The sequence below is a fragment of the Dermacentor andersoni genome, chromosome 1 (assembly GCF_023375885.2).
Source record: "Dermacentor andersoni chromosome 1, qqDerAnde1_hic_scaffold, whole genome shotgun sequence".
NCBI lineage: Eukaryota > Metazoa > Arthropoda > Arachnida > Ixodida > Ixodidae > Dermacentor > Dermacentor andersoni.
Genome location: NC_092814.1, coordinates 51,537,028 through 51,555,681, shown reverse-complemented (window position 1 = coordinate 51,555,681; position 18,654 = coordinate 51,537,028).

The following is an 18,654-nucleotide window of genomic DNA, read 5'->3' as shown; positions in this document are numbered from 1 at the left end:
AAATTTGCTATGGGGCCTGGTGAGGGGCCCTTTAAGTGTGTCTGCCGAATTTTACTAGCTGTATAGAGTTTCGTTTAAGTTTCGTTGAAGTTTATTGACATTACGTAATTTTACAATACATGCTGTAAACATTCACTTGCTAAATTCACAAGAACCGTGTCACGCGCGCGCAGGCAAGCATGACAACATCTAATTCAATGACCGCGGACCCTCGCTGTCAGAACGCTAGCACGAAGAAGAGCGGCAGCAGCGGCGAGTCAATTCCCCTTCGTGTTACCTCTCGCTTCAACGCGAAGCAGGCGCGCGAAAACACAGCGCACACGACTCATCAGCTACCTCAGCTCGGCTGGCCTTCGAACCCAGCGTAGATTACCTCCAACACGCGCACTATGCGCACGGCCGCGCTCAGCCGCGGCGTGCGCCGGCATGCGCAGACACGGCCAGAGTGGAAACGGGAGACGCACGCTACCCTGCACCCCATCCCACCACCTTCTAGCGCTAGCGCATCTTCCCACTCCCCCAACCCTTGCGCGCCGAAAGTCGGCGCGCAGCCTCCCCGGCTTCCTCCCTTGCGCACGCATTTAGACGCCGCCTCACCAAGCCACCATCCTTCTCGGTTCACCCCATAGGCGTATTTTGCCCCCCCCCCCCCCCCCCCACACACACACACACTACCACTGTGAGAAGCGGAGGGGCAAAGTACGCCATTTGCCCCCCACCCCCACTTTTGAAAGCGGGCGCTTTCGGCTGCACGCTGGAAAATCCAACAAAACAACAGCTATAAGGCCAAATTTTCTTTCCGAATGCGTTCGTAATCGCATAATTATGCGCTTTTCTTTATTACGTATCCGCTCTTTGGGCAGTGAGGATTGTCTTTCCTGTAGGGTTGGTAATATCGATGAACTAATGATAGATTAAATGTATCCCGCAATACGATTAATCTTCATCGATGTTCACCTTTCATTTAATCGACTTAATCGATTAGACCTGTTCGATTAATCGTTTTCGAGAGCTTGAAAGGAGTGTTGTGAAAATTTTGAAATCGTGTTGCAATGGCGGCGCAGGAGCAGTGACTGTTGCACGGCCGTGGTAGAGACTTTGTCGACTGTTTTTCCGAGTTCCTAGCGATGCCGAGCCGAGCGCTTCCCCTCTCTTCCCCCACATGCCGCCACGTCGCCCGAATCCGGAGGCGTGAAATGTCCTCGCAATTCAAGGCATACTATAGCAACCTTGTCGTTGATCGTCGTGCTACCAGCCGTGGTTGCTCAGTGGCTATAGCGTTGGGATGCTGAGCACGAGGTCGCGGGATCGAATCCCGGCCACGGCGGCCGCATTTCGATGGGGGCGAAATGCGAAAACACCCGTGTACTTACATTTAGGTGCACGTTAAAGAACCCCCGGTGGTCGAAATTGCCGGAGTCCTCCACTACGGCGTGCCTCATAATCAGAAAGTGGTCTTGGCACGTGAAACCCCATATTTTTTTTCTATCGTCGTGCCACTCCCAGTCCACTATTTTTTTTTGTAAAGACGTGGCACAGCATGCGCGCCGGTTCGAAGCATGTCTATTGACAGAGCGATGGCGTTCATGTCGATTCCAGCAAATCTATAGCGTCCGAGGATCTTATCTCGCGTGCTGTTTTTGTGGTCATTCTAAGAAGGTGTCTGTTTCACCCAAACATCCCAGCCAATTGACATCCTTCGCTCTGTGGAAAAGAGCATGTTGGTTTAAAACCCTATACCAGTAAATGACTTTTTCCCTGTGCATATCGCAATTTCTTGCACATTTCAGTTCCAATCAGTTGGCCGAAGTGAACGGACGTGTCGTCGGCGCGCTCCGCAACCACCGAGACTCCGCAACCACCGCCCTTGCCCGGGCCGCTTTCGCCGGGAGTCATATGGGAAGAGGCTTTCTCGCCGTTTCCCACCAACCGCCTTTTCTTCCCGGGATTTTTTGCCGCTCCCCGAGCCTCTACAGCTCTGAAGCAGTTCCAACGCGGCTGCCCCTGCCGGGGCCATAGCTGCCTTCGCGTGTTTTCTACACCATGAACCAAGAGCGCCAAGCGACCAGCTCTTCCGAGGCCCATGTTCTAAACGGGCGTGCAAAGGGCCTTCGGCCAATTCACCGCTCTGTTTCGATGGAGCATTTATCTACCGCAACGTCATTTTCCAACGAGCAGAAGACGCAATCGGCGACGGAGAACGCCGCCGCGCGTCCCTCGACAACAACGAAGACGCCCGAGGTCCGAGGTAGATACCGCGGGAGTGGCCGCCGATCCCATCATCGCCTATTTTCCCTCCCATGAGACACTCCGACCGGGGAAAGGATGGAGGAGGATGCTACCCCGAACATTTACGACGACAAAACTGACGACGACACAGGTGGCTGTTGGAAGACAGTCATACATAAGCGACGCATCCGTCAAACGCACGCTAAGACGCAACCCTCCGAGAACATCTCGGGCATTCCGGACGCCTCCCAGCCTACCGTACGCAAGCGCAGTCGGAATCAGAACCTGCCTCAACTTCCTTTGCACGCGGCCTCACGGAGGACTTTGCCTCGATAAGTGGACGCGCCCAGAACTCGCCAGTGCTCTATGGAGTGCAGCCGGCTTGACCACCGACAATCGTCAGGGCGTCATATTCCGACTGCGACCTCAGCAGAACTTGGCAATCATCAGCACACCCCAGTCACACGTAGCCGACGCATTGTACAAGGTGAGGGAGCTGAACCTTGGTCAGCGGATCTATCCCATCAACACATATTTTGCGGCCCCAGACAACTCATGCAAGGGAATTGTTCCTGGTCTTTTGCCCGGTACACCGTCTTCCAAGCTAGTGGATGAGCTTTTGGCTCCTGGAACTCAAATACTTCAAGCACGAATGATGGGTCAAACCAACGTTGCGTTGGTAACATATGAAGGACTTAAAGTGCCTCGCTACGTGTGTTTCTATGGTGCAGAACTCCGCTGCTACCCCCATCGACCCCGCCAACTGGTCTGCAAGATATGTCACAAGCTCGGCCATTGGGTTAATTACTGTCCTACGCCGCACGTGGTCATTTGCGCGACGTGCGGGACTGACAACCCCACCCCGTCACATCCGTGCACCCCACACTGCAGATCCTGTGTCGGGACCCACCCTACAGCGGATCCAAACTGCCCGCGGCGCGCTAGGCAGACACTGAACAAAGCTTGGGTGCGGAAAGCTCTCGAGAAAGAGCAGCGTGAACTCCAACCCTCCAGCGACCCGACCACTACCACAGATACGGCGGAGACCCGAACGTCGCGCGCCCCTACGAAGGAGACCAGACAAGACCGGTCGGAGACCCGTTCGAGATCCCGTCGCAAGTTCTGGACCCGCTCCAAGTCTCGGTCCCGATCCCGCGAGGCATCGGTGCGCCTCCCAGAGAAGTGTCCTCCTTCCTCATCTTCCCAACAAGCCTGCAAGAAGGCCCTGCAGACCAACGCCCCAGCCAAGGTGACCCTGGTCCCTTCAGGGGTGCAGCGGACCCCGGAGAAGAAAACAGCAGTGGAGGGGCCTCGGGGGGTAGGTCGGGCGGAGGGTCCCCCACAGCTCGCTCCGCCCCGTAAATCTCTCCCTACCCCTTCCCCTGTTACCAATTCGTTATCAAATCCCGATCCTCTAATAGAAATAGTCCGCCTACGTCGTGACATGGAGGCGCGCTGTGAGCGCCTGCAAAAACAAATGGACGCGCTGGTGGCAGACATGAGCACTAGTATGCAGGCGGCTCTGGACAGGATAGAACGCCAAATGGAGGCCCTTCAAATAAGGATTACGGAGCAAGTTAAATCATGTATAGAGTGCACTTTCGCCCGCATGCAAGTTCCTGAGCTTAGCGGTAAATACGAAAGCGCGCTTTCCGACCAAGGCTCTCGGCCGCAACCTTCAAATGTGGGCACCCGGCGCCCGCATCCCTATGCACGACCGCCTGCTTCCTCTCGCGATGATGATGGCGCCACGTAACGCGGAGCAGCTAGTGGTGTGGCAGTGTAATTGTAGGGGATTCCGCCGAAAATGAGGTTCCCTACAGCAGTATATCGCCACATCCACGAACCCTCCCGATGTCATCCTCTTAGAGGAAGTCAATCGCACCCCTTCTTTATCCGGCTACAGCACGCTCTCGGGTGTCTCTCCTCTTGTGGGAGCCTTAGTTTCGAAACATGTTACATGTCGCATGCATACCACTAACATTGACATTCCTCACCAAATATTGGAAATAATTACGCAAGGTAAACGCAGCAAGTGTCTGGTTATACTCAATGCATACAGTTCCCCCCGTTCGCGAACGCAGTGTTTTCAGCACCTACTAACAGAATTTGGTAGGTTTGGACGGGTTTGTGTGGTGGCCGGCGACTTTAACGCTCCGCATACTGCATGGTGTTACGTTAAATCGCAGGCTAAAGGGACCCGCTTATGGAATGCCATCTGTAACATGAGATACACACTGCTTACCGACCCAGAGCACCCCACTCGGATAGGCAACAGCGTATCTCGTGACACCTGCCCTGACCTTACCTTCGTGCGCAATACTGGCCCAGTCGTTGCGCACGGGCCTTTAGAGGAGCACCTTGGTAGTGACCACTACATTGTGGCGACCACCTTGTCATTACGGGGTGCGCGCAGGCCCGAGCGAAATGTGCGTATAACGGATTGGGCGAAATTCAGGGAACGTCGCCAGGACCCACCTGAGCGCCAAGGGTACGAACGCTGGCTTGACTCTCTCGCACAGGATCTAGAGGCCACCACGAGCACACTGCGCACCACAACCTAGACACCAGACATAGACCCGCATTTACTTCATCTTTGGAACTCCCGCAGAGGGTTGACACGACGATGGAAACGACAACGCCTCAACCGAAAACTTAGGAAACGTATAGATCAAATTACACGGGAATCTCAGGAGTATGCAGAGATCCTTACGAGGAATAACTGGCGAGGATTTTGCGATCGCCTCTCAGGCACATTGAGCACAGCAAAAACGTGGTCGATTCTTCGCTCACTCACAGATCCCACCGCAACAAAGGGAAAAACATTTCAACAGCTGCACATCCTAATGCACGAGTACAGGGACGATGCCTCGACACTCCTCAGAGAGCTAGAGAAGCATTGCATACCCACAGGCCCGCCGCCGCCAGTACCCTGACTATCCTTATGTAGGCGAGACGAACGAATTGCTCGATGCAGACATCACATCTGACGAGGTGCGGGTGGTCCTACAAGACCTACGCCGCAACACGGCACCGGGAGCCGACCACATCCGATTCGCCACCCTTCGTAACCTCAGTGACGCGGATATTAACCACCTCACCCATATCTTCAATGATTGCTGGCGCAAGGGCATGCTTCCCCAAGCATGGCGACACGCCGACATCACACTGATCCCCAAACCGGGCAAGCCTGTTAAGGTTGAAAACTTACGACCCATCTCCCTAACGTCATGCATTAGTAAGCTCATGGAGCATGTACTCTTGCGGCGTCTGCAGCCCTTCCTCGAAGAAAAATCATTCTTTTCTAACTCTCAATTCGGATATCGGGCTCATCTGTCTGCCAAAGATGTGCTTTTACAATTGCGGGAGGAAGTCATAGGACCTCCGTCGCCCGCCCAAACGAGAGCACTCATCGCCTTAGACCTAAAAGGGGCATTCGATAATGTTGAACATGACCTCATCCTTCGCAATGTTGCACATTCACACTGTGAAATTCGTATGTACAACTATATCCGCGCATTTCTTCGAGATCGCACAGCCACCGTAGGAATGGGACCGCATCGATCCGGCACGATTCGCCTTGTAGGACGTGGGACACCCCAGGGCTCAGTTCTTTCCCCTACTCTATTCAATATCGCGCTCGCAGGGCTCCCCCGGCTACTCGACCAGATCCCTGATGTCGCCCACGCTATTTATGCGGACGACATTACTATCTAGTCGACACGGGGTTCCGACGGAGCCATCCAGGACCGACTGCAGCAAGCAGTCGATACAGTTTCCGAGTACGCGAGAAAATGCGGCTTAAGATGTGCTCCGGAAAAGTCGGAGCTCATAATCATTCGCCCCCGGAGCCGTTCCTCTACTCCCCCTATCACTGTGCACGTGGATGGCACACCGATACCACAGGTTAATCGTGCTCGTATCCTCGGCCTACACGTCCAAGCTGATGGCAGGCCAAACTACACTGTTTCCCTTCTATCCAGACAGATTGAGCAAATTCTGGCCATGATCCGGAGGGTCTCCAACAGGCGCTCCGGCCTTCGAGAAGAGGACCTGCAGCGCTTGGTGGAGGCATGCGTGAAAAGCCGCCTTACATACCGTCTCCCATTTCAGCGGTTGACCCAAGCGCAACAACTTCGCATAGATGCAATGATTCGCAAAGCGACGAAGCTAGTCCATGGCCTCCCGAATTATACTTCCACACGCCGTCTCCTTAACGTAGGGACACATAACACACTAGGCGAGTTGCTAGAGGCACAATGGGTCAGCCATCGCCAGCGCCTCCTACTCACTCCTACTGGCCGCCATCTTCTCACACGGCTAGGATACTCTGTCCCACCCCTTGAGTCTGAAACCCGTCCAACGATCTTGTCGTCAGCGATACGCCAAGCACTAAGTATTCATCCATTGCCACGTAATATGCACCCCGAGCATGACAAAGGGCGGCGCAAAGCCCGTGTACGATACATTGGCCGCATGCTTGCAAACATCCCGGAAACATATATTTTATACACGGACACATCACGCACTCAAGAGGGCTATACCTTGGTAGTTTTGGATGGCACCGAATCCCTGAGAGACTCTGCTGCAATGCGCGGAACAAATGCCGCTTACGGAGAAATTATCGGTGTTGCTCTTGCAATTCGATACGCCATCCGTGTTCCTGAGGAAGTGTATATATTGACGGACTCGCAACAGGCATGCCGGGCGTTCCTATCAGGACATGGCATCCCGAGAGCGGCGCACCAAATTTTCAAACAGATCCCGCAAAATACACCAACCACACCTCCCCGCATCCACTTACTCTGGACCCCTGGTCATACCTCGCTGCCGGGTAACGAACGCGCACATGCGTTTGCCCGAGAAATTTCCCTCCGGGCGACTCCGCGCGGTGAGGCGACTAGTTCAGAGTGGGGGGATCCCTTGCTCCGTTACAAAGACATACTCCGTCATTATACACGCATTCGTCGCACCCACGCCGCACCACCGCCGTCCTTCTCGCGGGAGGAAGCAGTGGCATTACGCCAGTTACAAACCGCAACTTTTCCAAATCTTGTCTCTCTCAATAAATTCTACCCACACTGTTATGGAGATCGTTGCCCTGGCTGTGGCAGCTCGCCCACAATCTTCCACGTCACGATTGAGTGCACTGCAAACCTCTTTCCTCCCTTGCCAACTCTCCTTTACCCCCTACGCAAGAAAGAGCTGTGGGACGATGCCCTCCGCGACGGACCTCCCGAGGTCCTCCGAGCTGTGATACAACGGGCTCGAAACATCACCGGAATCATCTTAGGGACATTGGACTGAGGGTTCCTCCCACACTGCTCTCGCCATTCAAATATTATTAATAAAGATGTTTTACTCTCTCACCTTCCACTTTTGCCATTTTTTATTTCTTGTTTAAGTGTACTGTATAGAGGGATTCACTAGTGCCGTGTATCTTATCTAATTCTTCACTAAGTGCCAATTTTATAACATATATTGCTTATCTTTTCTAAAGCCACTAGTGCAAACTATATTTAGTCTTTAATAAGTCAAAGATTATACTTTATCAAACGTTTATATTGACACGTGGACTTGTTTATCTTTTTCTAGGTGAGTGCTTTTCACCGCCTAACACATGTTATCGCTCAACGCGTAACGCACCTGCGTGTATCGGAAGTTTCTGGAATGTTATCGATGGTTCTATCCACTGTCTGTTGTCACTGAACCTTATGTAATCTGATTACATGTATGCGCGACGCGAGTGGTGTAGAACTTTCTGGAAGACACACGGGCACCAGCGATTACTCTGGAACGTTCGATGGCTCGTCTATAAAAACCGAAGCACTTGACCGGCAAGTCAGATTTTTGACGATCGCCGACCGTGTTCGCCGCTCTTCCTGCACTTTGAGTGTAACGTGCTTTTGTGGGCGCAAGTTCGCCCAATAAAAAGTCAGTTTCGTCATTCTTCACAGTTTTACAGCTGCATTATTTACCGTCCTACCCCGTGACAATATACTTGTGTGTCTAACTTGATTCTGCCACTCAAACTTTAAAACAGGGTCCTACAAAAGTAGATAGCTATGTTTCAAACTTTTTAAAGGTGCCCTGAAAATTTTCGATTAATCAATTAATCGATACACGCTGCTTTTGCGCAGAAAACTGGCACCATGAAGGTTCCCGCCATGACAAGTTTCACGTTGCACTTCTGTCATCATGCACAGGTTTTTGAGACCGCCTAATCATATTTGAAGACACAAAATTAGCTTGCTGTATTTAACCTCATGACGAGGGGAGGAGGGGGTGGGGCAGATGAATTATATTAGCCACGACCAACGATGACGTGCCTTACGGCATAAAATTGTTGGATTATCAAATACTGGAACTATTGAATACGTTCCCGTTACGTACGTTTTCCCGGCGCCAACTTTCGCAATCGAAAACACAAAAAATGGCCCAAAGAGAGGTACGCTCATTTTTTACCGGTTCATACGTTACCGGAAAACATGATTTTTCGGCACCAACGTCCAGTACATCGCCAAACTGCGATCGTATGATACGTTTTGTGGCCGCTAGATCCCACGTAAACAAGGAAATGCGCGAGGCGCGATCGAGAACAGTATATAGCTGCCCACCGCGGCAACTTCACCGTAATACTCTCCTGCCCATTTCCCGTGAAAACGCCGGCGCGCACTCAGTTTCTCATTTCGGTACCAGCAAATCTTCTCCGGGGTCGTCGCAAAAGGCATTCACAGCTATCACCGTCAATTGCGGTAAGCATCTTCGCATATCTGTTTCACAGCGCGTGGAGCCGTCGGAAGCGTAGCGCACGCTTTTAATAGGCTATAACCGAAACGCGCCGCCGTCCGCCGTTCCCTGCTGCAGACTGCGATCGTATACGTTTTCCCGGCCGCTAGATCCCATGTGATCAAGAAAAGGCGCGAGGCTCGCGCGATCGAGAACAGTATATATAGCCACCCGTCTTAGGTGAAAACGACGGCGCTCTCAGTTCCTTATTCCGGTACTAGCATTCACAGCTATCGCCGCCAAACCTCTTGTGATAAGCATCTTCCCCAAACTGTTTTACAGTTCGTGGTGCGTAGTGCCATGGACAAGAACGGCACCGAGAGCGGCGCTGCTGCGCCGGCGTTGAGAGCGCCGCATGCGAAGCAAAATTCTTTTAGCGGGTGGTACCCCTCTCCCATCTCTCGTTCGCACCGCCTTGATTGCCTCCTGCACTGCGCGTGTTTGGGCACGTTTCGTGCCGCGCGCGGTGTGTGCCTACTGGTGTGCGCGGGGACATTTCATTCGAAGGGCGATGTACAGTCTGTTTCACATTTAGGGGGAAACTCTGAGCACATTGCATCGCGGTGCGGCGAGCGCTTGAGTCAGGCGGAGGCAGCAGCTCGCGCAGGTGCTCGAGGGGCGGGATCTTGAACGGCGTCGTCTGCTACGGCGGCGCGCGCTGGCCGCACTGTCGGGAAACCGTCTACTGTCAATTGCAGGGCGCCCATCTCATCGTTACTGTGTGAAATGAGCCGGTATTTTTTACTAAGCGTTGTGCGACGCCCACTGATACGCCTGCAAGGTAAGTTCATCGCTGCAGGGCAGTCATAGACGACGTACTGATTCCATACATTCTTGACGGCCCGTTTCTGGAAGGCGACTATATATTCTAACGCGATAGGTCGCCGATCCACACTGCTCGCGTTGTGCAACAACTGCTGGAAGAGCGCGCAGTCACTCTCTTGGAGTGGTCGCCTCAATCCCCGGGCGCCAACATCATTTAAAATTTCTGGGGCCCGTTGAATGTATCGCTGCCGCACCATCCCCTCTATCAGTCGCCCGAAGCTAGGCTTCGATCCACCATCGTCAGCGACTGAGACGTGCTGCGAATGAACACATCCCTGATCAAGTCATTCTACACTTCACTGCCTTCAGGATGAGCGCTGTCATCGCTGCCGCTGGGGACATGACGAAATACTAACCGAAGTTCCGAGCGTGACGTGTCCAATTCCCCGCCGGCGGGCAGGGTCTCTCTGGTGTAGTGATTGATTGTCTAGAAAAATCACTTCCAGCTCATTGTCTTAACCTAAAACATTCCTTTAATCGTACCCGTTTGTTTCATCGTGTTCGACCCCCATAGTAATCATTGTTGAGTGCTTTGTTTTCCTTTCGAGTCAAACAAAGACTGAGCACTTTGCACGCACATCTTGGTGCGTCTTGTCGCTGCTTATTACGGTAGCACACACAGTGAACAAATATACGTGCACGCGCTCAGTACCCCACCCTTTCGAAAGAACAAACGAAGCATGCTGTTAAAAGAAGTTTGTGGAACTCCATTATCGCTAATGAAGGCTCAGAGTTTGGCGCCGCACAACGTTTAGTAAAGAATATCAGCTCAGCTCCCGCAGTGCCGATGAAATCGGTACTCTGCCCCTGACAGAGCACGCATCCCGACAATGCGGCCAGCGCGCGCCGCCGTTGCAGACGACGCAGATCACGACTCCGCCCCTCGAGCGTCTGCGCCTGCTCGAGCTGCTGCCGCCGCACGACTCCATTGCTTGCCGCATCGCAATGCAATACGTTCCGAGTTTTCCCCTAAGTGTGAAACAGACTGTACACGCTTCTATTTGCCTTTAAGAAGATCGGTACGCTTGACGATTATTTTTATGGCTGCAATGCGGCGAAAGGGCAGCGTCTGCTTAACCATGTAAGTGACGCTGAGCAGGTAATTGGAAACGACATCGTATGTGCCGCCGGAAAAATCGTCAGCACATACGATGCGGCACATACATACGGCACATACGAGCTAAAGTCATTTTTGCAGTTTCTCACAATATGTTTGCTACAAATCCGTGTTGTCTCTGATGGCGACAACGGATTTCCATCGACACTGTGCGGAAATAAACAAAATATATCGCTGGATAGCACAAGTACGACATGCGCACACAACTTCAACTACTACGTCCCCTACAATATGGAATAGAGGCAGCAATGTAGACAGCTTGGCCATTTTTTAACAGTGCTCAAGAGGCGGAAGTTGAAAGTATTAGTAATCATTCCCGCTTCAGCAATGCCGGCGCGACCAAGACGCGGGCGTGTATCGTCCAGTAACTCGATCGATCGGTGCAGTGGTGAAGCGGGAATGAACTCCGGTCATGTTCAATGCATCGTGCACATATTCAATTCCTCGGCACGCGTGAACTTCGGCCACTGCTAGCGCACACAACAAAAGTGGTTTCCATTCTTGGGCAGCGCACACACAAACGAAACACGAGAAAGAAGACAGGATACAGCGCTCGTCGAACAACTGAAAATTTTTATATGAATAAAAGGATTATGTACCGAGTAATTCTTAAATTCATGTGGGTTACATATAAAAACCGTCATACACTTAGGAGTGATCAATGAACGAGCACGCTTCGTTTGCCAGTTGTTTACTTCGCTCGGCGCACCGCAGTAATTCATGTCTGTCGTCTGCTTTTTTCGTACCATTTTCTTGTGAATCGGCAGAACTTCACTGGTGGCATCAACCCTTTCATGTTTACATTGCTGTCGTGACAGTTAACAACACAATAATAATTTCCGATCATCCGAAGAGGCGCCGTCGCAAACAAGAGACGTTTCGCCCGCAGCGCGAACTGAACGCGGGCGCGATCGTGAAGGGAAGCGGCGGCGGAAACCTACCCCCGTTGGAGGTGAAATCGTTCCGCCAGGGGAGAAACGAGCGCTGGCGTCTAGGATGAAACTTGGCGTGCGGTCGTCCATTCGCACAACACGCTTTTAGTAGGCGATAACCCAAGCGTGTGCGTGTGCGTGCGCGTGCGTGTGCGCGCGTGTCTGTCGAGAGGATGGATGGAAAAACTTTATTGAGGTCCATGAGGTCGCGCTAGTTTCCTAGCCCGAAGCGGGTCGCTCCCACATTGGGACCGAAAGCACCAAAAGGCCTAGCCTTTCGGTCGCTTGTTGTCTTTGTCGCTGCGTAACACGGAGCAACGCCAGAGCATATTACTAAGATCTGGTGTCGTTACATTTATCGCATGTTGTAGCAGTAGAGAACTCCGGATGGATCTTGTTGTTTAATAGCGGGTTGATTGATAGCCTTAGCGTAATGGCCTGAGCTCTATTTAGTTTACTGTGCGGAGGGAGGAAAAACCTGCGTCCTAGGTAGAAGTACTTCGTTAGCTCGTTGTACAAGAGGAGGTGGTCCCTGCAATCTGGAACCTCAGTATCTTCTTGCTTTGTGGCTGTGCGGTTATCAAGTCCTCGTGCAGCATTGTGGGCAGATTCGTCGAGGTTCTCGAGAGCACCGGTGATTTCTCCCATATGAGCTGGAAACCAGATGATCGTGTGGGGTTTGACAACCTTTCCGTCGAGGATTGCCAGGTCCTGTCTAGAGATGACTCCTTTGGCAAATGCTCGGACAGCTGCCCTATAGTCACTGTGGATTCTGGATCTCTTTGGGTCTAAATGTGCCAATGCGATGGCTACCTGTACTGAAATTTCTGGTTGTGTGGTGTATGTGGAAGCCGAGTTGACGAGTTCGTGCACGTTTGTCGTTCAGAAGGACCGCTGTGAAGGCTCGTCTATTGGACATGAAAGCCGCGTCGACGGACGAGCATTCTTCAGCCTGATTTTTAGATCTCTCAAGTAAGGCTTTGGCTCCGGCTTGCCTTCTGCCCACATTATGAATGGGGTGAACATTCCTTGGAATAGGCATGACTGTGATATTCTCCGCAGATCTTTGGGTATTATGTATTGCTCTAATTGGTATACCAATCCGTTTGAGGATGTGTCTTCCTGATCGTGTGATGGAGAGTCTAATGAACTGGGCTCTTTCTTGTGCCTCGGCTATTTTCTCCAATGTATTGTGCAGCCCTAGTTGCATGAGTCTTTCAATTTCCGTGTACAGAGGTAGGCCAAGAGCTACCTTGATTACCTTCCTTAACAATGCATTGAGTTTGCCTCTTTCAGATCTCTGCCACTCGTGCGTGGCTGCTACGTAGGCGAAGTGACATAGCAGAAAGGCGTGAACTAGTCTGACGACGTTGTCTTATTCTCCAAGCCCATCTCGGCGGTTAGTTACTCTTTTGATGAGCCTGAATGTGTCATCCACTTTCTTAGCGATACGTAGAATCATTTGATTATTGGACCCGTTGGCTTCTATCGCCAAGCCTAGAACTCGGTTGGAGTCCACCCTTGGGATGACAGTTCCGCTCCGATAGGATGCCGAATTTCATTTTCTATCGGCACCTACACTACATCTCCAGGCTTGGAGTGGCGCCTGACACCGGCAGAAAGGCTGAGAGCCAGTGGGACTATACTAGTCCAATTAGGAAGACCAACTAAGCTTCAACCAAAGACACTCCCTCACAAGAACAGGAATTGGCCACCCTGGTGCAGTATTCGGCCACTCCCTCCCGAATGACTCATTCGATCAACCAATGGTCCTCAGTCCCCAGCAGCTGCGGAGTACCTGACCAAGGTGGCGGTCCGACCTGTCAGACGCCAGTGGAAATTGATCCTGGCAACAGTTAACACCTGAACTCTCTCGAGTGAAGCTACCTCAGCAGGCCTCATTGAGGAACTATCAGGCATTATTTGGGATATCGTTGGCCTTAGTGAGGTTACACAAGCTGGTGAGGCTTATACAGTGCTGACTAATGGCCACGTCCTCTGCTAGAGGACTTCCAGGTAAGAAGCAATACGGGGTAGGATTCCTAATCTATAATAAGGACATAGCGGACAACATTGACGAATTATACAGCATTAATGAGAGGGTAGCAGTAGTCGTAATAAAATTATTACGTACACAAGAAAGGTACACAATAAAGGTAGTACAAGCCTACACTCCAACCTCCAGTCCTGATGGTGATGAAGCAGATCAATTTTATGAAGATGTTGAATTAGCGATGAAAAAAGTACAAACTAAGTATACTGTAGTAATGGGCGACTTCAATGCAAAAGTGGGGGGAAAAGCCGGCTGGTGAACAAGCAATGGGCAACTACGGCGTCAATTCAAGAAACACTAGAGGAGAGATGCTGGTAGAATTCGCGTCAAGGAATATGCTGTGAATAATGAACACCTTCTTTAGGAAGCGTAGCAACAGAAAGTGGACCTACAAAAGCCCTAATGGTGAAACAAGAAATGAAATGGATTTCATACTTTCTGCCGATCCCAGCATAGTGCAGGATGTAGAAGTGTTAGGTGGGGTAAAGTGCAGTGATCATAGGTTAGTGATGTCTAGGATTCCCCTCCATTTAAAGAGAGAAAGAGTAAACTTGGCCAAGAAGAAACAGGCTAGCCTAGACGCAGTAAGGGTAAAAGAGACCAATTTAGGCTGGTGCTTACAAACAAATATTTAGCCTTAGAACAGAGGGATAAGGATGACACAGAGGTAATGAACGAAACCATAACTAGGCTGACTTCAGAGGCAGCAACTGAAGTGGGAGGTAAGGCACCAAGACAACCAGTAGTCAAGCTCTCCCAAATAACAAAGGACCTAATAAACGACAAAGAATGAAAGTGTCCAACTCAAGAGATCAGATAGAATTCGTAGAACTGTCAAAACTAATCAACAACGAGAAAGTAAGGGGTATTCGAAATTATAACGTGAGAAAGACTGATGAAGCAGTAAATAATGGACGCAGCATGAAATCAGTGAGAAAAAAACATGGCATAGGACAAACCAAAATGTATGCATTGAAAGACAAGCACGTTAATATCATGAGAAATATCGAAGATATAGTAAAAGCAGTGGAAGAATTCTATACTGACCTGTACGGTACCCAGAGCAGCCACGATACCTCCATTAGAAGTAGTGATGAACAGGTTACAGAGGCTCCTCGTATAACTAGCGATGAAGTTGGAAGGGCCTTCCAAGACATGAAACTGGGAAAAGCGGCAGGAGAAGATGGAATATAACAGTCGATTTAATCAAAGATGGAGGAGGCATGCTTGAAAAGCTCTCAGCCCTTTATACTAAATGTCTCACAACTTCAAAAGAAATTGGAGAATGTCAACATTATACTAATCCACAAAAAGGGAGACGTTAAAGAAATGAAAAACTACAGGCACATTAGCCTACTTCCGGTCTTGTTTAATATATTCACCAAGATAATTTCCAGGAGAATAAGGGCAACACTTGACTTCAATCAACCAAGAAAACAGGCTGGCTTCAGGAAGGGACACTCTACAATGGATCACATCCATGTCATCAATCAAATAACGAGAAATATGCAGCGTACAGTCAGCCTCTCTATATGACTTATATGTATTACGAAAACGCATTTGATTCAGTAGATACACCAGTAGTCATAGAGGCATTACGTAATCAAGGAGTACAGGAGACTTACGTAAATATCTTCGAAAATGTCTACAGAGATTCCACAGCTACCGTAATTCTCCACAAGAAAACTAGAAAGTTACCTATCAAGAAAAGGGTCAGACAAGGAGACGCAGTCTCTCCAATGCTATTCACTGCATGCTTGGAAGAATTATTCAAGCTAATAAACTGGCATAGCTTAGGAGGAAGGATCAACAGCGAATATCTCGACCATGCACCTTCGGTTTGCAGATGACATTGTCCAGTTCAGTAACACTGGAGACGAGTTACAACAAATGATTGAGGACCTTCACAGAGAGAGTGTAAGAGTGGGGTTGAAGATTAATATGCAGAAAAAAAAGATAATGATCAATAGCCTGGCAAGGGAACAAGAGTTCAGGATGACCAGTCAGCCTCCAGAGTTTGTGAATGAGTACGTTTACCTAGGTCAATTATTCACAGGGTACCTTGATCATGAGAAGGAAACTTACAGAAGAATAAAAATGGGTTGGAGCGCATACGGCAGACATTCTCAGATCCTGACTGGAAGCTTACCATTATCAGTAAAAATAAAGGTGTACAATCAGTGCATTGTACCGGTGCTAACATATGGGCCAGAAACTTGGGAGACTGACAAAGAAGCTCGAGAACAAGTTAAGGACCGCGCAAAGAGCGATTGAACGAAGAATGTTAGGCGTAACTTTAAGAGACAGGAAGAGAGCGGTGTGGATCATAGAGCAAACGGGGATAGCCAATATTCTAATTGACATTAAGAGAAATAAATGGAGCTGGCCAGGTCATGTGATGCGTAGGTTAGATAAACGATGCAGCATTAGTGTTACAGAATGGGTGCCAAGAGAAGGGAAGCGGAGTCGAGGACTGCCAAAGACTAGGTGGGGTGATGAAATTAAGAAATACGCAGATGCTAGTTGGAATCGGTTGGCGCAGGACAGGTGTAAGTGGAGATCGCAGGGAGAGGCCTTTGTCCTGCAGTGAACAGGAAATAGGCTGATAATGATGATGTGTGACTTCTGACGTTGTCTGTCCGTTTTATTTTTAGGCTGTTTCAACATAAGAGTTACACTAGCACATGTTCCCTATCAGAAGCCGAAAAAAAGTAGACATCTCATATTTTGAGGAAAGGGCTCCTTCTTGGGTGGCATGTACCGAAAGTTTGAACAGTGTAGTTTATTTATGTGCTTTGAAAATATTTACTGAATACCTGCTATCTCACAACTTTTATGCGTTACCCATGATATTTACTTGCTTTTCCATGTTTCCTCGGTAAACTATCTCAAGCACGGTGTTTACATTTCGTTGAAGTAGGAGCTGTGTGCTGAGAGACGAGCGATGGATGTTTAATCTATGTGGATCCATTGCAACCTTTGTAGAAAGCAACTTATTCAACCATTCCAAGGTGTCATTCAGCCGTTAGTCAAAATGTTTCCCAGACTCCGAAAACAACTGCTAGAAGTACGAACTTCAAATTCTGTGTAAATAGGGGAAATTTTTAGTGGAATGCGTTGCGAAACTGTCATGTATTTGCTTGAAATGTAATGTAAATAATTACTGAACCCTGATTTGTTCCTTATGTTAGTTCGTCATATACGAGGCTAGCAGTTTGTTTCACCGGTGCATTTAGTGGACTAAACAAGGCACCTTGTTCATATTTGTGGAAAATTAGGGGCACGGTATGAGTAATGTGTAGGCGAGGTTCCAAAAGGGTGGGCTAAATGCGCATTTTTACCATATATTACGTATACAAGTGGTCCAGAAATGTGGTTAACCGAGGTGCCCGATTTTTATTAATCATATCATAATAAGGCAACAAACAAGGACACCAAGGACAACAGAGGGGAAATTACTTATACTTACTAATTGAAATAAAGAAATGATAAATGATAAATAAAATGTGCGTGTGTGCGTGTGCGTGTGCGTGTGTGTGTGTGTGTGTGTGCGTGCGTGCGTGCGTGCGTGCGCGCGCGCGCGTGTGCGTGTGCGTGTGCGTGCGTGTGTGTGTGTGTGTGTGTGTGTGTGTGTGTGTGTGTGTGTGCGCGCGTGTGCGTGTGTGTGTGTGTGTGTGTAAAATATAAAAGGATCCGAGACTGACAAACTGTTTATTGTTTACATTCGATCTTCTTATTCTCTCTTTTCACTTCCTCTTCTTCTTTTGACCGGGACATTACATCCTCCGGGTCTTTTATTGCCATGTCCATCCGCGGATGGTAAGGCACTAGGTTATCTACAGTTGTAACTTTTATTTTGCCCTGCTGGTGCTTCAAAGTGCATCGACTTCAGTACACCTTGCTGCTTGACCGTTTTGAGGACAACATAAGGGCCCGTGAAAGCATTTTTCGAGCCATCAAGACGTTTTAGTACTAACACCATGTACCTTTATACCTATCGTATTCCTCTGATGTCTTCCTGGATTCTGGAATATGGATATTCCCTACTATGCCAAGTTCATAATCTGCTTGTAACCACGTCGTCTTCTGAAAGGCAGCAAACTGAGGGCTACAGCCAAGTCCAGCTGTGTGAGATTGATTGTGATGCCCAACCGCTGCCTCAAGAGCACACTTCCATCCTCCCCGAAATTTTGCGTATAGAGAAATGAAGGCCTTCAAGTCACGTATTAGGCGTTCCGCCAGGGCATTTCCTTCCGGGTGGTACGGGGCTGAAAATCTCGAAGTGATACCCTTTTCTGCTGCCCACCGACGGAGCCTCTCGCTGCGGAATGCTGGTCCGTTATCAGAGACAATCACCTTGGTGTGTCTAAATGTCTCTCTTTCCATCGTTGCAATCACACTGTTTGCATCTTCTCTTCCGGGTTTGGCTGCCGCCATTCGTGTGCACTGGTCTACAGCCACTATAAAAGGCTGAGTCCGGCGCACACCCTCCCCTTTCTTTTTGATTTCAGCGAAATCGAGATGAACGACTTCGAAGGGGACATCTGAATACACAGGAATGACCATCTGGTTACCTTTTGGGCGGAACTTGGTTTTGATAGTCTGACATTGATGACAAGTCTTGACATACTCATCTGCATCGGCTTTTATGTTCTTCCACGTAAAACGTTTCTGAATCTTCCAGTAGGTACGCCATAAGCCACCATGCC